This window comes from Eurosta solidaginis, chromosome 4 (genome assembly GCF_040869045.1).
Source record: "Eurosta solidaginis isolate ZX-2024a chromosome 4, ASM4086904v1, whole genome shotgun sequence".
NCBI classification, from domain to species: domain Eukaryota; kingdom Metazoa; phylum Arthropoda; class Insecta; order Diptera; family Tephritidae; genus Eurosta; species Eurosta solidaginis.
The window spans coordinates 173393206-173418536 of NC_090322.1; the positions used below are offsets into that span (position 1 = coordinate 173393206).

Genomic DNA, 25331 nt, shown 5'->3' on the forward strand with positions numbered 1-25331 from the left:
TTTGCATCTACGATATTGTTAAATCATTTTAACAAAGATGCCAAATTGTCTTTAACAGTAGATGCATCTAATACGGCTATTGGTGGTATTATACAACAAACATATAATAACAAAATTGAACCTCTTGCATTTTTTTTCTAAAAAACTTTCTCCAACCGAAATTAAGTACAGCGCATTTGATAGGGAATTATTGGCAATTTATTTAAATATAAAACATTTTCGATATCTTTTGGAAGGACGACAATTTACAGTTTTTACGGACCACAAACCTTTAACTACAGCTTTAAATTCAAAAACAGAACGGAGTCCCAGACAACCGAGACATTTGGAGTTTATAGCACAATTTACTGATGACATACAATACATTAAAGGAGAATCCAATGTTGTAGCAGATACGCTATCTAGAGCTTTCGAGGTTAATGCAATACACAATACAGAGCTGAATTTCAAAATTTTACAAAGCGAATAACAAAATGACAGAGATTTAAACGAACTAATATCTAAGATACAATTTTTAAATTTGAAGTTAATTAATATACCTATATTAAATTTCAATATTTGGTGTGAAGTTTCTGGAGATACACCTAGACCATTTGTACCGAGTAAATTACGGCAGACGATATTTGACATGCTGCATGGAATTGCACATCCTGGTACAAGAGCTACACGGCGACTCATAATTAAAAAATATTTGGCCTAACATGACTAAAGATATTAATGGTTGGTCAAAAGAGTGTCTTAACTGTCAAAAATCCAAAGTTTATCGTCACACAAAGTCTCCTGTTGTCAAAATTCCCATTCCTAAGAATAGATTTGAGCATATACATCTAGATATAGTTGGACCGTTACCTATTTCGAAGGGACATCGTTTTATTTTAACAATAATTGATAGATTTACTCGTTGGCCAGAGGCATATGCTCTAAAAGATATTTCAGCGTCAACAATTGCGAACAAATTTTTCAAAGAATATATATCTCGTTTTGGAGTTCCATTGAAAATAACCACCGACCAAGGTAGCCAATTCACATCAAAATTGTTTTTAGAGTTAACCAAATTACTCGGTAGTCATCATATTACTACTTCGGCTTACCACCCTCAAGGAAATGGTATGGTTGAAAGGTTTCATAGGCAGCTAAAAGTTACTATAGTGGGTAGAGATGGGTCAAACAATTGGTATGACGAGTTACCTGTCATACTACTTGGGTTGCGATCTATTTACAAAGAGGATATTTCAGCTACACCAGCGGAAATGGTTTTTGGTCAAAATGTACGTTTACCGGGGGAACTTGTTGTTCCATCAGCTGAGAATAATTCATCAACTGAAATTTTAAGTAGTTTGCGTGAACATTTTCGGAATATTAAATCAAATTTAAGTCATCATAGAAATTGTGATACAGGAATTTATGTTCCAAAAGATCTTCAAACTTGTAAATTTGCATTTGTTCGAGTTATAGATAAACGCTCATTACAGCAACCATATGAGGGACCTTACAAAATTGTGGAAAAAGAAGGAAAATATTTTAAATTGGAAATCAATGATACTATTAAAACTATTCCAATTGACAGATTAAAACCAGCAATAATTGAAACAACAGATACAAACAACACTAACAATACACTTAAAAAGAGAGTTACTTTTAATTTGTTTGATGTTGATTTTTCTTGAAGGGGGAGTATTGTAGAGTTTGTTTATAATTTTAACTTTTCAATATTTTACTTTGTAATTTTGTTATTATTTTTAAATGTATTCATGTATTTTTGGTTTTCAATTTTGAATTTGGTTACTTCAAAAATTTTGATTCTTGTGAAAATTCAATTCTTTTACTAACGATTCAATTAAAAATATATTAATTATTAAATAAAAATAGTTCATTTTTTATTTCAATATTGGAACTACACTAACCACGTACAAAGCAATTGGGCGGCCGCTCATGAGCTATGCTTCACCTGTTTGGACGCCTCGTCTTAAAAACACATACTGGAAAAGGATGCAGACCTGTCAAAACGCTGATACCAGAACTGCTACCGGATGTCTCCTTATCAGCCCCGAATGCCACCTACATGGTGTGGTCATATAGCTCAACATTAAAAAGCACAACGAAATGCTGAACAGGCAGTTTTTGCGAACGTGGCAGAAACCACGACATCCTAGGAAACAACTGCTTAATCTAGCCCCGCCTCCACGGGGATTAAGAGAACATCTCCTAAACAGAATTTGTAAACGCCTTTGTCAGGACGCGCCCGGTGAACCCCGTTATTAATATGCAATATCCCATCCTTGCAGAAGAAGAAAGCACACTGCCAAGGGAAACACGAGTCACCCCGGCCCTACTTCGTTCTGGATACTGTAACAGGTTAAACTCTTACTTTTCTAGAATCAACCCCGACATACGTAATGTATGTCGTACATGCGATGTGTCCCCACATGAGACCAACCTTCTTTTCAATTGTAATGTGGAACCTACGCCTCTAACACCCATCTCCCTATGGTCCGCCCCTGTTGAAACAGCCAGTTTCCTTGGCCTCCCGTTAGAGGATTTTGATGACAGTTTGTGAGTGGTCGTGTCCATTGAATGGGGCGAAGCACTGTTAATACTCAGCGTTGCCATATATTTTTTTTCCAAGTCGTCAGACGCCGCCCAAAAAATCGTCAAAAATCGTCATATCTATGGCAACAACCAATAACAACCAAAGTTGAGTTAGGACAAAGTTGGGTTATTACCAGGGGACGTACGACTGCATTCGCTGGAGAACAAAATGAGATCGCCGGATTTCATTCAGCAATTTTAACTTTAAAAGCGCTTTTCTGAAAATTGTCTTTGATTGTTATTTTTTGTTGCCGCATACAACATATAAAATCGTTTTCAATCCATTTCGTTTTATTTTATAAATAACAAAAACGCCTTAAAAGGTACTTGTTTTCAGTCATTTTAACAATTATAATTTTTTTTTCTTCGAGCTCGAATCGAGGCTCCTATATTATTTTAGTTTCTTAGTTATACATTTTCGCGTTAATTTTTTTAGCATATTTATTTGCGGTTCAATATTATGACAGGAAAAGTTATTCAATTTTAAATAATCTTGGGTTTTTCCTTTTAATGTATCAGATTCCAGACGGTTTCAGATTTTTCTTTTGTTTAAATTTATTTTAGAAAAAATTTGTTCTACATTCGCTGAAGCGTGTAGCAAGCACATTAGATCTGCAATGAATGCACATAAATTAGAAAAAACCTGTATGTAGAGTCAGCTGTTTTGATAATAGAATTAGTTTTCCAAAAAACTTCTGGAGGAACCTTAGAAATGTCTTCAAAATAGAGGACCTGCCGCATTTGTAGTATAGCATTTAGTTTTTGGGTAATTTTGGCCTAACCAAAAATCCAATTCACCTCTTTTTCTTCACATTTTGTTTTATGAAATATCATCTATAGCGTACTTTATCAAAAATTGTATACCACCAACAGTTTACAATTTATAAGACGAAATTCGGGTGAGCCCGAAATGCCGCTTCCCCAAAAATTGGCGAGTAATATGGTACGCAAACGTAGGCTAATTTTGTATAATATACCATCTAACCCGAATAATAACCAGATCAGTTTTACTAAAGAAAATATTAAATAACTTCTTTTCAAAATTAAAAAAAAAAAAAAAAAATGTAAGGCGCGATAACCTCCGAAGAGATGTAAGGCCGAGCTTCTCTTCCAATTTGCGTCGTGCTCCTCTTGATTTTTCCCTACAAATTGGCCGGACGGGACCTACATGTTTTATGCCGACTCCGAACGGCATCTGCAAGGCAGATGAGTTTTCACTGAGAGCTTTTCATGGCAGAAATACAATCGGAGCGCTTGCCAGACACTGCCGAGGGCGACCCCGCTTAGAAAAATTTTCTTCTAATTGAAAAATCTTATTTCTGAAATTTGGTGTTGCTTTGCCCGGGAGTTGAACCCAGAGCATACGGTGTGATAGGCGGAGCACGCTACCATCACACCACGGTGGCAAATTTACCAAGTTTATTAATAACAGATAAATAGCTTCTCAAATGATAAAATAAAATGCCTCCTTGGCTCGTTGATATTAAAAATGAATAAGTTATTGGAAATATTAAAATTGCTTAAAAACTTCAATTTATGCAAGTATCGCAAATAAAAATTGGATTTTTTGGGAATGCAGACGTTATGAGCCCAAACCGTATCGCACTGTAAACAAACACTCCATTCTGATATATATTCCTTTCGTCCTTCCATAACTTTTCGCAAAAGGAGGAAATTGCTCCGCCTGGAGGCATTTCAACAAAATCCCCTTGGTTCGATTCTGCGCAGACGACGCTTACTTCGGAGTCACTGGTTAATTCTTCACATTCAGCTTTTCTAGCTTTCGCCGCTGGATTTTTGAAGGTTCCTTTTGTTTTTTAATTTTTGGCTTCACTTTTTCCCCGATCTTCCGAATGTTTTCTTCCAACTGATTCTTATATGGTGATTTTGTTAATACTGTCGCTTTTGACTTTCTTCCTCCTCCGGTAGCAACTGGCTTTCTATTCTTTGGCAATGGTAAAATCTGCCATGGTGAAACGACTCCTGTACTGGTTGATGCCACAGGTTCTGGTGAAGTCACTCGATTTGTATTAGATGTCGGTGAAGTAAGAGTACTTCCAGTCTCCGAAGTTGCATTATTTTGCTCGGAAACATCAGAGTTTAGTAACTTTTCTCTCATAAAATGCTTTAATTCGTCTTGAGTTGGCTCATGAATGCTCTGTCTAGCGGTTGCATTTTATGAGTGGAATACGGAGGCAATGATATCATCACCACTCCGTTTTCACGAGCTAAGTTGATCACTTCAATATTTATTACTGTAGTGCCCATCTAAAATCAACATTATTGGATCTACATATTTCTTGGTGTTTGAATATTTAAAATAAATCTTACATAGAAGGCAGGCTTAAATCGTCATTTTTCATTACAAAATCGTCCAAGCGTCATTCTAGTTGAAAATCGTCAAAATGACGACGGCGTCGTCAATCTGTCAACGCAGTTAATACTACAAGAACAACATTAATTAACTATAGACTTAAACGTCTGCTTAAGGGGATGTGGTTTTACCTGGTTAGAGGATGTGGCTGGTGCGGCGATGATGTGGTGATGATGACGGTGATGTGGTGATGGTATAGTGGCGTTCTGGTTTTTTGCAGCGGGTTCAGCAAAGGTGGCTCTAAAGCCGTAAATGTACTGCGAAATTTATGCTGACAAAAGTACTTAATATGGCACTGTTGACCGAGGAACCGAGATTCCAATATATACAACTCCGAACCGAAATTAGAAGTTCTCAAAATAAATAAAGTGGGGCACTTTGAAGTGGTAAAGAAACTATTTTCTTTTATACGAGAGGTTTATTACTTTTTAACAGGTAAAATTCACAAATTTGCTGACAAACCGAGTGGATATAAAATTTCGAATGAATAATAATATAAAGCAAAAGAAAATGTCAACAAAAACATATGTATGTACATATGTACACAAACCCGATCTGTCAACTCACGGATGGGGTTGCCAGAGCGGCGAAGTGTGAACCGTTATACTATAATAGATGTAAATATAGATATAATTCATGGACTTAACACAATTCATGAGTCTTAAATATAATAGCTATACATCAAATAGTAATGTATAAAAAGGTTCTATTTACATATTTATATATATGTAACTTAGTTACGGTAATTATAAATAAGGTACATGTTCAAATTCAGTTTATGTTTAATATAAAATTCATGTCTTTTTCCTTTCGTATAAATTAGCTATTAAAATATAATGTTGACTGAAGTTGGCTGCTGATGACTGCAATAGTCGCTCAGCCATCGTCCCCGCCCTAGACGCGTTCAGCGGCTAGAGCCTCCTGTAGTTCCTTAAGGGTCCGCAACGCATCTCGCACGAGGATTTCGGATACTTTTCCTCTAGCGTTGGCGGTCTGCAGCCCTTGTGCGGTGCATCGTATGGTGCGTCGGGCGATGCTAGGTGCTGCTGAGGGAATGTTGTTTCCCGGGCGAGAACGGTGTCGCCCGGTGGCGGCAGGGGGTGCCGGTACGGCTGATCGACCAGGCCGGGATGCCTGGGCGGCGCGTGCGTGTGCCGGAGTTGGTACGGCGGATCTGCCAGGCTGGGGTGCCTGGATGGCGCGTTGGGCGCTTGGGGTAGCGTCCCGCCGATGGAGTAGGGAGTGATGTCGCGCTCGACAGATCCGGCATCTGTCATACGAGTTGCATTCGCTGGTGACGTGGGATAATGCCAAGCAATTTAGGCAGAACTTATGGGCTCGTGCAAGCATCCATCTCTGGGGTGGTTTCATCTTTTTAAATATGACGCAGTTCCGAAGAGCGTGCTGACGGGTGCATATGCGGCACCGTCGGTAATCCGTTATTAGTGTCGAGCTGCGTGATTCATTGGCGCGGTTGGGAGCAACGATCTCCATAGCGATCTGTAATTACAGTTGTAAAAGTATTTTAGTGGAGAGAAATACTGGTACGGGGAGTTTCAGCTGGCATTATGTTGCGAAATACGACATATTATTGACGGTGATGTGGTAAGAGTGGTCAGAGGTGGTTTGAGAGCAGCTGCGAATTCTCCGGGTTTGACCGAGATGGTGGGCTTTCAGTCTGAGGGAGGAAACAGAGCTTAACAAGTGGTCGTGTGAGGGTGCCGGTTTGCGTACGAACGTCAACAACACGTATATGGCCGTCAGTACCTGGATATATTTTTTCAATACGTCCAAGGCGCCATTCAGTAGGTGGAAGTGAGTCGTCGTGAATGCAGACACACTCACCGACCTTGGGTTCGGGTTGTGGATTTTTCCACTTCTGCCTTTTCTGGAGATCCTTTAGGTAGTCTTCCTTCCACCTTTTGCTGAATTGATGATGTAAGCTTTTTACTCTGTCCCATCGGTTTATAAGAGATAAATCCGCGTGATCCACTTCAGGGATAGCGAGGAGGGGGCTACCTCTGAGAAAGTGGCCGGGGGCCAGCGCGGTAAACTCGGTGGGATCCTGGGATAAAGGTGAGATAGGACGAGAGTTCAATACGGCTTCTATTCTTACCAAGAGGGTGGTAAATTCTTCAAAGGTGAACTTGTGGGCTCCTGCAGTCCTCTTGAAGTGCAGTTTGAAACTCTTCACTGCAGACTCCCACAAGCCGCCAATGTGGGGAGCTCCGGGCGGAATGAATTTCCAACTGATGCCCTGGGGAGAGTATTTTGCGATAACTTCTTGAGAGGCAGTTTTCATGAAGTCAACGAACTCCTTTTCGGTCGCTCTTTTAGCTCCAATAAAGGTTTTGCCGTTGTCACTCATCATTGTGGCAGGATATCCACGACGTCCGACGAAGCGAGCAAATGCTGCGAGAAAGGCATTGATTGTTAAGTCCGAGCACAGCTCAAGGTGGACAGCTTTTGTCACGAAACAGACAAAAACGGCCACGAAGCCTCTCAGTAAGGTGTGAGACCTTAGCAAGGAGGCTTTTATTTGAAAAGGCCCAGCAAAGTTGACACCGGTAGTGGTAAAAGGCGGATCGTATGTGCATCGTTCCGGGGGCAAGGCCGCCATGATTTGTGATCGCATTTGCTGCTTGTGGAGGGTACAAGTTTTGCACTGATGGATGCATCTCTTGATGAGGGGTTTGAGTCGTGGAATATAGAGATCCTGTCTGAGGCATTGCTGCATTAGACGTATTTCGGCGTGGAGAAGAAATTCGTGGAGGTACTGTATATAGAGGACAGCGAATCTAGATTTTTCTGGGATAATAACGGGATGTTTTTCATTGTAAGTCAACGTCGAATGAACTAATCTACCATGAACCCTGAGGAGCCCGTTTTCATCGAGGTATGGGTTGAGGGTTAGTAGAGAGCTTCTTTTATCAATTGGTTTTGCATTTTCCAAGCATGCTCTTTCGCGAGGAAAATATCGGGTTTGCGTTAACGTCACAAGTTTATTTTTCGTTTTGCGGATATCTTCATGAGACAGAGAGGGAGTGTAAGCGGGTTTAAGGCCTCGAATTCGGTCCTTGAGATTATTAATGAACCTGAAGGCCTATGCCATGACCCTGAGGGCGCGAGAGAAAGAGGAAAATCGATCCAATACATCAGAGTCATCTTCAGCTGAGTGTAGTGCTTCGACTCGGAGCATTTCAGGCGGGTTGATGCTGCGGATAGATGGTTTTGGCCAGCCTTCGGGGGGCTGGGTCAGCCACGCAGGGCCATTCCACCACAGCGAAGAATTTTCCAAGTCCATGGGTTTGCATCCTCTTGTGCCCATATCTGCTGGATTGTCGCGACTGCCTACATGCTTCCAGGAGGCGCTTCCGACGAGATCCATAATTTCAGCTGTTCGATTGGATACGAAAGTTTTCCAAGCGTGGGGAGGCTTTTCGAGCCATGCTAACACAATTTTCGAGTCAGACCACATGTAAAGATTTTTAAGAGAGAGATCGAAATGGGATTGTACGACGGCGATTAGTCGGGCAAGGAGTAGAGCTGCACATAGTTCTAGTCTTGGAAGACTTGTAGTGCGAAGAGGGGCAACCTTGCCTTTAGCGACCAGAAGGTGGGACGACGTGGTGGCACCATGGGTTGTTCGCAGATATATCGTGGCGCAATATGCCTTTTCTGACGCATCGCAGAAACCATGCAGTTCAACCTGCTGGTTCGGGATGTAGTCAACCCATCGAGGTATCTTTATATTTGAGATGTTGGGTAAATTTTTTGCGAGCTGCGTCCATTTAATGAAGCGGAGGGGCTTCACTGGTTCGTCTCAGCCGGTTCCGTCTATCCATAACTCCTGGAGTAAAATCTTGGCCTGAATCGTAATCGGCGTAAGCCACCCTGCGGGGTCAAAAAGTTTTGCGACCGAGGAGAGAATTTGTCGTTTCGTACTAGCGGACGAGAGGGGTACGAAAACGTGTCGGTTAGGGCGTTCCACTGTATGCCGAGAGTTTTGGCATGCTTTCTCGAATTCCAAAAGATTGGTGTCCAGCAAGTCCTCTTCTTTAATATTTTTTATAATACTGGGGTGATTGGCCGTTATTTTCCGTAATGGAAATCCTGCTGACGCTAACACTTGGATGACTTGGGAGAGAGATGTTTCAGCAGAGAGAATTTCATGGCTGCCAGAGAGAATGTCATCTACATATGTTTCTTTCGTCAAAACAGGGACGGCTTTGGGGAAAGTTTCTTCTACATCTTTGGCCAGTTGGTGAAGAGTACGTATGGCGAGGTAGGGGGCACAGTTCACACCGAATGTGACGGTTTTCAGACGATAGTCTTTTATGGGGTCGCTCGGCGATGAGCGAAAGACGATTCTCTGATAGTCTCTGTCGTCTTCATGCATTATGATTTGACGATACATTTTTTCTACGTCTCCGTTAAAAACAAACTGGTATGTCCGCCACTTGACAATCAGAAGCTTCAGATCGGGTTGGAGGGTAGGGCCGGTATAAAGAACGTCGTTGAGCGCATGTCCAGATGCCAACTTCTTTGAGGCGTTAAACACGACCCGCACCTTTGATGTCTTTTTCTCGGGCTTAATAACTGCGTGATGGGGAAGATAAAATGAGACGCATTTACTTCCGTCAAATTTTTCATAGGAGCCGGTTTCCTCCATATGATCGAAGGTGAGGTATTCTTCTAGGATACTATTATATTGAGTCTTTAGATCCCCATTCTTCTGCAGGCTTCTCTCCATTCCAAGAAACTGGCTTAGAGCTGGAGACCGAGAGTGGGATAGCGAGATTGACACTGGGAAGCTGGGTTTAAACGGCAGCCTTACGATGTAACGACCGTTATCATCTCGTGAGGTTGTGGCTGCGTAGAAATTCTCGCAAAACTCGTCTTCTGGGGTTATTTGGGGTTTGGTGGGAACTTCCTCCAATCTCCCCTATGCTCTACGGGTGCGATAGCCGTGGGTAAAATTATTTCACAATCGTTTTCGGAATAAAACGATTGGACTTGGCTTTTATGCGAGCATGAAGGGCTTTCATCTAGGACATTGGCTTGATCATGAGTATTACCGGGTGAGACTGTCGTCGTGGTCGTGGATTGTGAGGCTGTCTTTTGCAATCATGAAGGTTGTCTTTCGGCACTTGAGATGTGTCTTCGTGAAGAACTGAGTTGTGCCGATCTTGACATTGATTGCAAGTTTGAGTACTGGAACAGTCTTTCAATATGTGTGACTGAGAGAGGCAATTGAAACACATATTGTTTTCTCTCACAAACCTTCTGCGATCAGAGGTCGACAGCTTCTTAAATTTGAAGCAACTTATAAGGGGGTGAGATGAGGTTTTACACATAGCGCACTTGTACATTGTCCGCTGCTCTGTCATATGAGGCTGGGTGTGGGAGGTCGATCTATTTTGAAAGGGATGCGTCTGCTGGGGCTTAAATGATGGCCTAGTTTGGGGGATGGCTTTAAATTTATTTGGTCGCCATTGATCGACTCGCTCTACGACTTCATATCGAGTTATGAGGAACTGGTCCATTTGGGCCCAGTTAGGAAGTTCTCTTCTTGAAGTCAGAGACTGCTCCCATAACGTGACTGTATTTTCAGGGAGTTTAGAGGTCACGAGATAAATAAACATGGGGTCCCAGTTATCTGTAGAGACTTGTTGCGTGGCGAGAATTTGAAGGCAATTATTTACCGACGATTGCAACCTCTGAATGTCTTCACTGTTTTCCGTGGTGATCGTTTTTAAATTCATCAGAGCCCGTATTTGATTATCTACGAGAACTCGTCTGTTCTCGTATCGAGATTTTAGGGCTTCCCACGCTAAGGCAAAGTTGTCATCAGTCAAGGGAAATTGGTTGACTATTTGAGCTGCCTTTCCTTGGGTTTTGTATCTGAGGTGATACAATTTTTGCGCTTGGGAGAGTTTGGGATGGTTAATGGAAACGGCTGTGAACATTTCCCGAAATGAGGGCCATTTTTCATAAACACCATAAAATATTTCGGTATCGCAAGGAGAGATTTTTAGCGAAATACCGGAGTTGTCTGATGGACCTGGTGTGACGGTAGGGGGCGAGGTTGCATTTGCTTGTTTAAGCAACTGAAGCTGGTCTTCGATCTGGGCTTTCGTGTCTTCATACGCTATTAGACAGGACCTGTATTTGCTATTAGCAGACGTTGGAAAATCTTCGGGCAGTTCGTGATCTGGGGTTCCGACAATTTTATCGAAGACGTGTTGGACTCGATTCCAGAATTTTTCTATATTCGAGTTTTTTATGTTGAGAGAAGTCTCAGTGTTGTCTTGGAGAGACATCGACCTAAACCGAGCACAATATTCCATGAAATTGTCCGTTTCGGATGTAAATTTTTTGGGGGCAGACGAGAGTTTAAACCTTTTAACTCCTTGAGTTTTGGAGCCACTTTGTTTGGTTTCATCGTCACTCATTTTTGAGCTTTGTTTTATGACGCTTAGAGTTGAGAATTAATAAAATTTAACTAAGAGAGAGAAACTTTTTTTTTTTGAAGAGAGAGTATTTATTTGCCTTTAACTATGTGTGAGGGAGTTACGTTTATATTCACGTTAAATAGCAAGAGAGAATAATTTTCAAAACAAAAAAAAAAGTTTTTTAGTTAAATTTATTTGAGGGGTTTGAGTATATGAAAACCCAATAGAGAGAGGGGGACAAATTTCAGAAGTAAAGAGGTTTTAATTAATTTGAAATTTGAGGGTATAACGAGACAAAGTTGACCACTGTGTCGCGGTGCACTGTATTTAATGTGTATATATGCGTGAGGGTTAAATATACGTGGGAAAAATACAAATATATATATATGTAAATATGAGTAATTATCTTAATTTCTCTATCGATATTCTTGTGGACTGTATAAATGGGGATACAGAGTGAAATACTAAATTACTGGGGAAAATTTTAGCTTTACAGAAGAGAGCTATATTTTTTAAACGCTAGTGTACGCACTGAACCGCTCTTGTACCACTGTATGAGATTTTGTATTGCCGCTTATTTGTGTAATTAATTTTGTGTATGCGTTTGTATAGATGTGTGAACGCAAGTAAGGCAAAATATTTGTTGAATATTTATTCAAGTGGGGGAAAATGAGAAATTTGCAATATATTTAATTGCCGACTAGAAATATTTTAATTTAAAATGAAAAAATTTTCAAAATATTTAGAGATTTGTCGCAATTAAAATTTAAGGGGTAGTTTTAGCGAGTGTGTCCACTGTAGCTAACTAATGATTTTTTCTTATTTTGCTTTGCACATGTACCGTATTGAGTTGTGCAATATGGGGTTATTGCTATATGTATATATATATATATATATGTATATATACGAATGGTATGTGCAATTTTGGTGGGAAATGAGGATTTTTGGCGGGAAATTCTCTTCCTCGAAAATGAAAATTGCCTTACTTTTTCCAATTTTATATATTTTTCCACTGTTTAGGGGTGTATTAAAATCTCATTTAATACTCACAGTTACCAAATGATAACCTTTTGTGCCGCTGGTTCCGGTAGTGGCGTCGAAGGACCACTGCTTAAGGGGATGTTGTTTTACCTGGTTAGAGGATGTGGCTGGTGCGGAGATGATGTGGTGATGATGACGATGATGTGGTGATGGTGGCGATGATGTGATGGTGGTATAGTGGCGTTCTGGTTTTTTGCAGCGGGTTCAGCAAAGGTGGCTCTAAAGTCGTAAATGTACTGCGAAATTTATGCTGACAAAAGTACTTAATATGGCACTGTTGACCGAGGAACCGAGATTCCAATATATACAACTCCGAACCGAAATTAGAAGTTCTCAAAATAAATAAAGCGGGGCACTTTGAAGTGGTAAAAAAACTATTTTCTTTTATACGAGAGGTTTATTACTTTTTAACAGGTAAAATTCACAAATTTGCTGACACACCGAGTGGATATAAAATTTCGAATGAATAATAATATAAAGCAAAAGAAAATGTCAACAAAAACATATGTATGTACATATGTACACAAACCCGATCTGTCAACTCACGGATGGGGTTGCCAGAGCGGCGAAGTGTGAACTGTTATACTATAATAGATGTAAATATAGATATAATTCATGGACTTAACACAATTCATGAGTCTTAAATATAATAGCTATACATCAAATAGTAATGTATAAAAAGGTTCAATGTACATATTTATATATATGTAACTTAGTTACGGTAATTATAAATAAGGTACATGTTCAAATTCAGTTTATGTTTAATATAAAATTCAGCTCTTTTTCCTTTCGTATAAATTAGCTATTAAAATATAATGTTGACTGAAGTTGGCTGCTGATGACTGCAATAGTCGCTCAGCCAACGTCTATTCATCGTTCACATATTCCTAAATCTTATGTGCTTAACACGGTTTCTTTAGAAATATATAAAGCGAGTTTAAATCGCTTCAAATAAAAGCACCTATCTGGTTATATCTGGTAAATCTGGTAAAGACTCGCCTTGAAATCTATTTAATTTGTTATGAAACAAGCAAGGAAGGCTAAGTTCGGGTGTAACCGAACATTACATACTCAGCTGAGAGCTTTGTAGACAAAATGAGGGAAAATCACCATGTATGAAAATGAATCTGAAAGCAACAAGAGCTTTCTTCGCCTGTACTCGTCTCTACGGCAAAACATGGGGGATTTGTCCAAAAATGGTATATTGGACATTTAATACTGTTGTAAGGCCAATAGTCACCTATGCTTCCCTAGTTTGGTGGCAGAAGACCACGCAAAGAACGGCAACGGCTAAACTAAGCAAACTGCATCGATTAGTTTGCGTTGGCATAACGGATGCGATGAGAACCGCCCCTGCTGACGCACTTAGTGCTTTAGTGGGAATACCTTCCTTCCCTATTCTGATAGAGAAAGAGGCAATACTAGGTGCACTAAGACTTCCAAATATTTCTGAATAGAAGGAAGGAAATATGATAGGGCATATGAAAGTAATAAGAAAATTCATAGGAAAACCCTCATTAAAACTGTGTGACGTAATGTCCCCTAAGCTCAGAATGTCACGGAACTTTGAAGTGTCCATTGTGGACAGGACCCACTGGGAAATAGGAAATCCTTATAACGTCCCTGACTCAGAGGTCTGGTACACGGATGAATCGAAATTCGATGACGGAAGAACGGGAGCTGGCAACTATGGGCCAAGCTTCAAAAAATCGATACCAATGGGATGATACCTCACCATATTTGAGGCAGAAATTCATGCAATAGAGATCTGTGGTAGAGAATGTCTGCGGAGACGCTCAACATCGAAGAGCATCTATATTATGTCGGACACCCAAGCGGCACTGCGCGCCTACACAGTTACATCCAAGCTAGTGGATTAATGCACTGAAATCCTTAATGCCCTGCGAGCCAAAAACAAGGTTTTGTTGGGATGGGTTCCCGGACACCAGGGACAAGAAGGTAATGAACATGCAGATTACCTAGCAAAGCAGGGTGCTACGTCAGCATTCTATGGGCCAGAGCCCTTTTGTGGACTCACAAAAGCACACACCAGGGAAACTAAACAATTCAGACGTCACTGGATTGATTGCCCAGGGCAAAGGCAGGCCAAACTGCTTATACTTCCGGCACCGAAAGTATCAGCTGAACTCATTAACCTAAGCAGGCAGGACCTAAGAACTCTTACTGGGTACTACACGGGACACTGCGGTCTACGATATCACCTAAGTAAATTAAATCTATCTGATACCCAAATTTGTCGTTTCTATGAGCTGGATAATGAAACACCGGTTCACATTCTCTGCGAATGCGTCGCTCTAGCTAGGTAGAGACTATCTCAATCCCTATGTTATATGGAGTAAAACGCCTGAGGAGGTACTTAGCTACATCAAGAGCCTCCAGATGCAAAATTAGGCTGAAAGGTCTTGCACAATAAATCTGCACAAAAGTCGCAGTGCTTCCAGACCTATCAATAGTAATAATAATAATAATAATTGTTTTTTTTTATCGGATTATTGATAAATGATTCAAGGTTCGATTCGAGCTCAACGCTAGAACAATACTTTTTTTCTAATGATAATTATTGTTATTTTTTAATTTTTCTAAATTTGAAAAATGGTATTTTGTTTTTGGAATAGTAAGTAGACAAATTTTCAGACAACCTGCCATAGCTGCGCAGATAGATCCATTTCGAAGGGTGCTAAACCTTCATCATCAGTACGCTTTAGGCACGCTGCGTTAACCATTTAGCTATACAGCGGTGGTTTGTTTGACTGGCAAATTTGCTACTTCTATTCGCCTTTCGAAATATCGCCATAAAGGTGGACCAGGGGTGACTCTAGAATTTGTTTGTACGATATGGGTACCAAATGAAAGGTATTAATGAGGGCTTTAAAAGGGCGACCCAGGACATCATCTGTCGGATACCGCTAATTTATTTATATAAGTAATACCACGAACAGTGTTCCTGCCAAGATTGGTGGCCGCCTTTTCGAGATATCGCCATAAAGGTGGACCAGGGGTGACTCTAAAATGTGCTTGTACGTTATGGGTATCAAATGAAAGGTGTTAATGAGTATTTTAAAAGAGAGTGGGCCTTAGTTCTATTGGTAGATGCCTTTTCGAGATATCGCCATAAAGGTGGACCAGGGATGACTCTAGAATTTGTTTGTACGATATGGGTATCAAATGAAAGGTGTTAATGAGTATTTTGAAAGGGCGTGGGCCTTAGTTCGATAGGTGAACGCCTTTCGAAATATCGCCATAAAGGTGGACCAGGGGTGCCTCTAGAATTGGTTTGTACGATATGGGTATCAAATGAAAGGTATTAATGAGGGCTTTAAAAGGGCGACCCAGGAAATCATCTGTCGGGTACCGCTAATTTGTTTATATATGTTATACCACGAACAGAGTTCCAGCCAAGATTGGTGGCCGCCTTTTCGAGATATCGCCATAAAGGTGGATCAGGGGTGACTCTAAAATGTGCTTGTACGTAATGGGTATCAAATGAAAGGTGTTAATGAGTATTTTAAAAGAGAGTGGGCCTTAGTTCTATGGGTGGACGCCTTTTCGAGATACCGCCATAAAGGTGGAACAGGGGGTGACTCTAGAATTTGTTTGTACGATATGGGTATCAAATGAAAGGTGCTAATGAGTATTTTGAAAGGGTGTGGGCCTTAGTTCGATAGGTGAACGCCTTTCGAAATATCGCCATAAAGGTGGACCAGGGGTGCCTCTAGAATTGGTTTGTACGATATGGGTATCAAATGAAAGGTATTAATGAGGGCTTTAAAAGGGCGACCCAGGACATCATCTGTCGGGTACCGCTAATTTATTAATATATTAATACCACGAACAGTATGTCTGCCAAGATTGGTGGCCGCCTTTTCGAGATATCGCCATAAAGGTGGACCAGGGGTGATCTAGAATGTGCTTGTACGATACGGGTATCAAGTGAAAGGTGTTAATGAGTATTTTAAAAGAGAGTGGGCCTTAGTTCTATGGGTGGATGCCTTTTCGAGATATCGCCATAAAGGTGGACCAGGGGTGACTCTAGAATTTGTTTGTACGATATGGGTATCAAATGAAAGGTGTTAATGAGTATTTTAAAAGAGAGTGGGCCTTAGTTCTATGGGTGGATGCCTTTTCGAAATATCGCCATAAGGTGGACCATGGGTGACTCTAGAATTTGTTTGTACGATATGGATATCAAATGAAAGGTGTTAATGAGTATTTTAAAAGAGAGTGGGCCTTAGTTCTATGGGTGGATGCCTTTTCGAGATATCGCCATAAAGGTGGACGAGGGGTGCCTCTAGAATTGGTTTGTACGATATGGGTATCAAATGAAAGGTATTAATGAGGGCTTTAAAAGGGCGACCCAGGACATCATCTGTCGGGTACCGCTAATTTATTAATATATTAATACCACGAACAGTATGTCTGCCAAGATTGGTGGCCGCCTTTTCGAGATATCGCCATAAAGGTGGACCAGGGGTGATCTAGAATGTGCTTGTACGATACGGGTATCAAGTGAAAGGTGTTAATGAGTATTTTAAAAGAGAGTGGGCCTTAGTTCTATGGGTGGATGCCTTTTCGAGATATCGCCATAAAGGTGGACCAGGGGTGCCTCAGATTTGGTTTGTACGATATGGGTATCAAATGAAAGGTATTAATGAGGGCTTTAAAAGGGCGACCCAGGACATCATCTGTCGGGTACCGCTAATTTATTAATATATTAATACCACGAACAGTATGTCTGCCAAGATTGGTGGCCGCCTTTTTGAGATATCGCCATAAAGGTGGACCAGGGGTGATCTAGAATGTGCTTGTACGATACGGGTATCAAGTGAAAGGTGTTAATGAGTATTTTAAAAGAGAGTGGGCCTTAGTTCTATGGGTGGATGCCTTTTCGAGATATCGCCATAAAGGTGGACCAGGGGTGCCTCTAGAATTGGTTTGTACGATATGGGTATCAAATGAAAGGTATTAATGAGGGCTTTAAAAGGGCGACCCAGGACATCATCTGTCGGGTACCGCTAATTTATTAATATATTAATACCACGAACAGTATGTCTGCCAAGATTGGTGGCCGCCTTTTCGAGATATCGCCATAAAGGTGGACCAGGGGTGATCTAGAATGTGCTTGTACGATACGGGTATCAAGTGAAAGGTGTTAATGAGTATTTTAAAAGAGAGTGGGCCTTAGTTCTATGGGTGGATGCCTTTTCGAGATATCGACATAAAGGTGGACCAGGGGTGACTCTAGAATTTGTTTGTACGATATGGGTATCAAATGAAAGGTATTAATGAGGGCTTTAAAAGGGCGACCCAGGACATCATCTGTCGGGTACCGCTAATTTGTTTATATATGTAATACCTCGAACAGTGTTCCAGCCAAGAGTGGTGGCCGCCTTTTCGAGATACCGCCATAAAGGTGGATCAGGGGTGACTCTAAAATGTGTTTGTACGACATGGGTATCAAATGAAAGGTATTAATGAGTATTTTGAAAGGGCGTGGGCCTTAGTTCGATAGGTGAACGCCTTTCGAAATATCGCCATAAAGGTGGACCAGGGGTGACTCTAGAATTTGTTTGTACGATATGGGTATCAAATTAAAGGTATTATTGAGGGCTTTAAAATGGCGACCCAGGACATCATCTGTCGGGTACCGCTAATTTATTTATATATGTAATACCACGAACAGCGTACCTGCCAAGGTTGGTGGCCACCTTTTCGAGATATCGCCATAAAGGTGGACCAGAGGTGACTCTAAAATGTGCTTGTACGATATGGGTATCAAATGAAAGGTGTTAATGAGTATTTTAAAAGAGAGTGGGCCTTAGTTCTATGGGTGGATGCGTTTTCGAGATATCGCCATAAAGGTGGACCAGGGGTGACTCTAGAATTTGTTTGTACGATATGGGTATCAAATGAAAGGTGTTAATGAGTATTTTAAAAGAGAGTGGGCCTTAGTTCTATGGGTGGATGCCTTTTCGAAATATCGCCATAAGGTGGACCATGGGTGACTCTAGAATTTGTTTGTACGATATGGATATCAAATGAAAGGTGTTAATGAGTATTTTAAAAGGGAGTGGGCTTAATTCTATAGGTGGACGCCTTTTCGAAATATCGTTATAAAGGTGGACCAGGGGTGACTCTAGAATGTGCTTGTACGATATGGGTATCAAATTAAAGGTATTAATGAGGGCTTTAAAAGGGCGACCAGGACATGATCTGTCGGGTACCGCTAATTTATTTATATGTGTAATACCACGAACAGTAATCCTGCCAAGATTCCAAGGGCTTTTGATTTCGACCTGCAGAACTTTTTCATTTTCTTCTTCTTAATATGGTAGGTGTCATACCCATTTTGCAAAGTTTTTTCTAAAGCTATATTTTGCGCCAGCAAACCAATCTAATTACCATGTTTCATCACTTTTTTCGTATTTGGTATAGAATTATGGCATTTTTTCATTTTTCGTAATTTTCGATATCGAAACAGTGGGAGTGGTCATAGTCGGATTGCGACCGTTTTTTATATCAAGATAAGGTGAGTTGAGATAAGTACGTGAACTAAGTTTAGTAAAGCTATATCGGTTTTTGCTCAAGTTATCATGTTAACGGCCGAGCGGAAGGGCAGACGGTCGACTGTGTATAAAAACTGGGCGTGGCTTCAACTGATTTCGCCCATTTTCACAGAAAACAGTTATCGTCATAGAGGAGATACCCTTACCAAATTTCACAAGGATTTGAAGATTTTTGTTCGACTTATGGTATTAAAAGTATTCTAGACAAATTTAATGAAAAAGGGCGGAGCCACGCCCATTTTGAAAATTTCCTTTATTTTTGTATTTTGTTGCACCATATCATTACTGGAGTTGAATGTTGATATAATTTACTTATATACTGTAAAGATATTAAATTTTTTTTTAAAATTGACTTTTAAAAATATTTTTTTTAAAAAGTGGGCCTGTTCTTCATCCGATTTACTTAGCACATGTTTAGTAATACTAGTAACGTTGCTGCCAAATTTCATCATGATACCTTCAACGACTGCCAAATTACAGCTTAAATAAATAAATAAATGTAAGGCGCGATAGCCTCCGAAGAGATCTAAGGCTGAGCTTCTCTTCCAATTTGCGTCGCGCTTCTCTTGGTTTTCCCTACAAATTGGCCGGACGGGACCTACATGTTTTATGCCGACTCCGAACGGCATCTGCAAGGCAGATGAGTTTTCACTGAGAGCTTTTCATGGCAGAAATACACTCGGAGCGCTTGCCAAACACTGCCGAGGGCGACCCCGCTTGGAAAATTTTTCTTTAATTGAAAAACATTATTTCCTAAATTTTGATGTTGCTTTGCCCGGGGTGCGAACCCAGGGCATACGGTGAGGCAGGCGGAGCACGATACCATCACACCACGGTGGGCGCAAAATTATAGCTTGCAAAACTTTTAAATTACCTTCTTTTAAAAGTGGACGGTGCCACGCCCATTGTCCATGGTTTTACTAATTTTCTATTCTACGTCATAAGGTCAACCCACCTACAAGTTTCATCGCTTTATCCGCCTTTGTTAATGAATTATCATATTTTTTCGGTTTTTCGAAATTTTCGATATCGAAAAAGGGGGCGTGGTTATAGTCCGATATCGTTCATTTTAAATAGCGACCTGAGATGAGTGCCCAAGAACCTACATACCAAATTTCATCAAGATACCTTAAAATTTACTCAAGTTATCGTGTTAACGGACAGACGGACGGTCGGACGGACGGACATGGTTCATTCAAATTTTTTTTCGATATTGATGATTTTGGTATACGGTAGTCTATGTCTATCTCGATTCCTTTATACCTGTACAACCAACCGTTATCCAATCAAAGTTAATATACTCTGTGTGCAAACCACGCTCTACGAGAAAAGCACATAAATTTGCATTTTTTAAGATTAAGTGGCACCAATTGTGCAATGCATCCAGATCTGATTGTAAAAGAGACCTTTCTTCGCTTGACGCATGGGATAAAGAAATGTTTACATCATCAGCGTACATCAAAATTTTAGAAAATTGTATTGTTGTAGAAATATCGTTTATAAAAAGCAAGAACAGAATTGGGCCAAGATGACTGCCCTGAGGAACTCCAGAAGTTACATCAATGACATCGGACAAAGCATTTTTAAAGATAACTCTTTGAGTTCTATCAAGAATATAAGACGATATCTATTGCGTGAGACCTGGTTGAAAGCCTAGAATATCCAGTTTATTAATAAGTAGCGAGTGACATACTTTGTCAAACGCTTTGCTAAAATCTGTGTATACAACGTCCGTCTGCATGTATTCACAAAACCCATTTGAGACATGAGTTGTGAATTAAAGCAGGTTCGTAAGTGTTAATTTTCCCTTGCGAAATCCGTGTTGGCAACTAGCAATTAATGTAGAGATCGGAAGTGTGAGCTGGCTGGTAACAATAGCTTCAAATAATTTTGAAATAGCGGAGAGCTTAGCTATGCCCCGATAGTTTTCAATGAGAGACCTACTCCCGTTCTTATGAAGAGGAATGAGAAAAGATTCTTTCCACGCTCACGGAAAGATGCCACACTTCAAAGATAGATTAAACAAGTTAGTTAAAGGGTTATATAGATATAATCTACGCATTTTATTAAAAAGCATGTGGGAATCCTATCAGGACCGCTTTTGGAAGATTCCTTCAAGGTCCTGAGGTAAAATAAGACATCTTCATGAGAGATAATTGGCGTAGTGATTAAGTTGTTGGAGTGAAATTGGTAGGGATATTTGTGTGACTGAGCAAGGTCATCTATGGAATAATTTGCTTCGCAAAATTGTGCAAAGAAATTTGCAATATCTCGATTATCGTTGGATATAAAACCTTTGTATTTCATAACTAAAGGGAACCCCTTACGTTTCGTTTGGGGTTTACGAAACCATAAAAAGCTTTTGGATTCCCGATAATATTCCTTTTCATCTTTTCAGATATAAACCTTATAACACTTTTTATTGAGTTCAAAATAGTTCTTACGTAAAATCGAATACCGCAAGTAGCCTTTGCTTAAACCTGATTTCTTGTATAACTTTAATGACCGGGTTTTTTTATTTTTTAAATCTTTAAGTTCTCTTGGGTTGGTTCATCATAGGCTAATTTACGTTGAGCAACATTCTTTTCGAATAGGCTGTAAATGGTATTATTAAAATGCGAGACGTTGACTTCAATATCTCCACTATAATTAGGCCACGTGAATTTAGATAGCTCTCGGTTTAAGTTTTTAAAATTGGCTTTGGCAAAATTAAAGTCAAACCCAAAATCTGAAGCACACAGATTAGTACCGCAATCTTTAATGTTTTTTATAATTTCGTAAAATATCTCTACAGAAGGATGGTAAGCGTCTTCTGGTAAAACCAAAGGATCACAAGGGCTCAAGGAAAATTTAGATGTGTCGTCAACGTATACTAAATCTAAAATTCTTCCAAAGTTGTTATGGATAACATTAATCTGGTTAAGGGAGAGATTTGTCATATCGTCCAGAAAATCGTTATATCCAATTTTGGATGAAACTGGTACGATGCTTCCATCAAAGATACTCCAAGAAATGTGAGGAAGGTTGAAGATCCCAAAACAATTATAGAATCACAGGGTTTCAACATTAAATTAATAGTTTCAAGCAGAGAGGTGAGTTACATGTAAACTGAAATATCAGATGAGGGTGGAATGCAACAGACAGCTAAGTATATATGATTATTTCCTAACTGGATGCGGATACATTTTAGCTCAATCGATTCAATAAAAGGAACAATTACTTCTGCGGACGTTAATGTAGAATGTACGGCGAGTAGAAGGATCATTTATGAATACTTGGTAATCGCTCGAAAAACATTCAGAATCGAAATCGTTTGGCTTTAACCACGTTTCTGTAAAGGAAATAACTTTATAGTCACAATGTAACATTTTCAAATAAAGGTCGGTTAGTTTTGTATTGAGGCTCCTTACAGTCTGGTAATACACCGTAAGGTCGGATTTCCAATTTAGTTTTTTGACTCAATGTTCAGACGAGGGACTGAGGCTATATTATTGAAGTTCCCTTTCGGCCTGTAAACGTCTATTCACCGTCCACATATTCCTAAACTTTATGAGCTTAAGACGGTTTCTATAGAAATATAGAAAGCGAGTTTAAATCGCTTCAAATAACAGCACCTATCTGGTTATATCTGGTAAAGACTCGCGTTGAAACCTATTTAATTTGTTATGAAATAAATTTTTTGTATATCTCGATCCGTGCGCCACCTAGGGGGTTTTTTTCACTTGCATTGTAATGTCTCTCAGATCTGAACTATGTTCTAAGTATCAAGTCTCTAGCTCAACGGGAATTTACCGAAAAATACTTTACGTGGGTCCAAAATTCGTATCGAAATGAGGGGACAAACATGAAAGCGACTTAATATAAAGGTATAGAAAAAATGGTGAGGTATATTGAACTTTTTTTTCAGTTAAACAAACATCTTCTGATCTAGCAAATTAACAAATTTAAGGCATTTATGTGTATTCCAGCTGAATATTTAGGCTTTAATTAACATCTTTTGCTAAATGACAATAAGACATATTACCTGCTCCATATGACCAAATATATGTGTACCCTTCACACATTCCACAGTTTGCTTTTATGTCCACTGGTCGAGGCGTGTGCACTCGCTCATGCCCGCAGCTTCAGTTTCGTGGGATCTTTTTAACGGCCAATGAACCAAACTGCGAAAATATTACCTGAGCAGATAAGAAGTATATTTACTTGCCCACTAGAAAATAACCTCTCCAAATCTATACCCCTTTATAAGCCAACTTACTGCTGTTGCCACATACACTTAACCAAGCAGCATTATAGTCATTGTTATCAGCTGCTCTTGACCCGCCCTTCCTTGGCTTTTTCGCTGTTATAAAGCCCCTTGTTGTGTTACCTACCTCCTCTCAGATATCAGACCAAATTAGTAACGAAAACTGAAATTCCATATTGTTTACAATATATATTGATAACATTTCAATCCATTTTAATAAAAGAAAAGTAAATAAAAATTTAATTTCCCTATATAAATTTATATACATATATGCAAACTACAAAGATATCTTAAGCAGCTAATAACAAAACGAATCACCATAAATATATATATATGTAAGACAAAAGACAATTACTTATTTATACATATACTAGAAGACCCGGCAGACGTTTTCCTGCCCTAAATTTGGCCAATCTGCATACATTTTAGTAAGCTTTTTCCGTCTCCCCCCTCTTCACTTTTTCCTAATCCTTTTATTCACTCCTCCCTCCGTCTTTTGGCTTCATCTATCTCCATCTTCGTCTCATTCTATCTCTTTCTCAATCTCCTTCTCTCTTTTCTCTTCTCTCAATTTCTTCTCATTGTTCTGCATCCCTTATTGCCTGTCCCAGAAGGTGGTATGTATTTTATTCCAGTCCCACTCCCAGTCCCATTCCGAGTCTCAGTCCCAGTCCTAGTCCTAATCCCAGTCGGACTGGGTCTATGGATAATATATTACTCTGTACTAAAGCACTTATCAACAGCTTTCATTTGATATCCATATTTTATAAACACATTCTAGGGGTACCCGGGTCCACGTTTTGGCCTATATCTCGAGACCCTAGTCACCCAGGGGTATGAAAATTACCCTCTAATAAAGCACCCATCAAAAGGCTTTTATTTGATATCCACATTCTATAAACACATTCTAGGGGTGCCTGGGTCCACGTTTTGGCCTATAGCTCGAGACCATAGTCACCCAGAGGTATGAAAATTACCCTCTACTAAAGCACTCATCAACAGCTTTCATTTGCTATCCATATTCTATACACACATTCTAGGGGTACCCAGGTACCCGTTTTGGCCTATATCTCGAGACCCTAGTCACCCAGGGGTATGAAAATTACCCTCTACTAAAGCACTCATCAACAGCTTTCATTTGATATCCATATTGTATAAACACATTCTAGGGGTGCCCGGGTCCACGTATTGGCCTAAACCTCGAGACCCTAGTCATCCAGGGGTATGAAAATTACCCTCTACTAAAGAACTCATCAACAGCTTTCATTTGATATCCATATTGTATACACACACTCTAGGGGTACCCGGGTCCACGTTTTGGCCTATATCTCGAGACCCTAGAGACCCTAGAGACCTATCCTATATTTCAAGTTAGATAAAACTACACACGGGGTGCACAACAAATTCAAAATCGGTTCAGTAGTTTAGGAGTCCATTGGCCTCAATTGTGTGACACGTGTTTTTTATATATTAAGATATACATACGTAGCACATGCCCATTGAAGAATTAAAAAAAAAACAAGTAAAGGTGTCTAAGCTCGGGTGTAATCGAACATTATATACTCAGCGTGAGCTTCAATTGCACATTTCATTTCAGATAAATTACTTTTCTACATAACACGTGGCACCGCCCGTTTAAAAAAAATGTCTCCCCATTTCCTCATACAATAAAACTTGATAAGTGAAATATCATTGATTCAAAGCTGTTTTTTGCTAAGTTGTAGGTTATTATGCTAGTGTACGATACTTTTAAACTTGTTTTATATCTAAGTTGTCGTGGTCTTTAACCAATTCCGTCCATTTTTACTAGAAATATTTCCTGCTATAAGGAAAATATATGTACCCAATTTTGTTACGATATGTAAATTCAACATCAAAAATTTTAGAAATAAGGTTTTTCAATTAGAAGAAAATTTTTCTAAGCGGGGTCGCCCCTCGGCAGTGTTTGGCAAGCGCTCCGGGTGTATTTCTGCCATGAAAAGCTCTCAGTGAAAACTCATCTGCCTTGCAGATGCCGTTCGGAGTCGGCATAAAATCATGTA

The 25331-nt window shown here is 39.8% G+C and overlaps 1 protein-coding gene and 1 long non-coding RNA gene across 8 annotated transcripts in view; one reads left to right on the plus strand and one right to left on the minus strand.

Moving 5' to 3' along the window:
• Window positions 1–25331, plus strand: part of rdgA (retinal degeneration A) — a 1310388-nt gene that overhangs the window by 547730 nt on the left and 737327 nt on the right. The window lies entirely within an intron of this gene.
• Window positions 2846–12639, minus strand: LOC137250647 (uncharacterized). 2 transcript variants are annotated; one of them, XR_010953029.1, is made up of 3 exons: window positions 12469–12639; window positions 5095–6463; window positions 2846–5032 (listed from the first exon to the last, which is right to left on the minus strand). It is a non-coding gene; the product is annotated as an uncharacterized lncRNA (long non-coding RNA). The 2 variants fall into 2 exon arrangements; XR_010953028.1 differs by lacking the exon at window positions 12469–12639 and having other exon boundaries at window positions 2846–4857; window positions 4921–5032; window positions 5095–8037.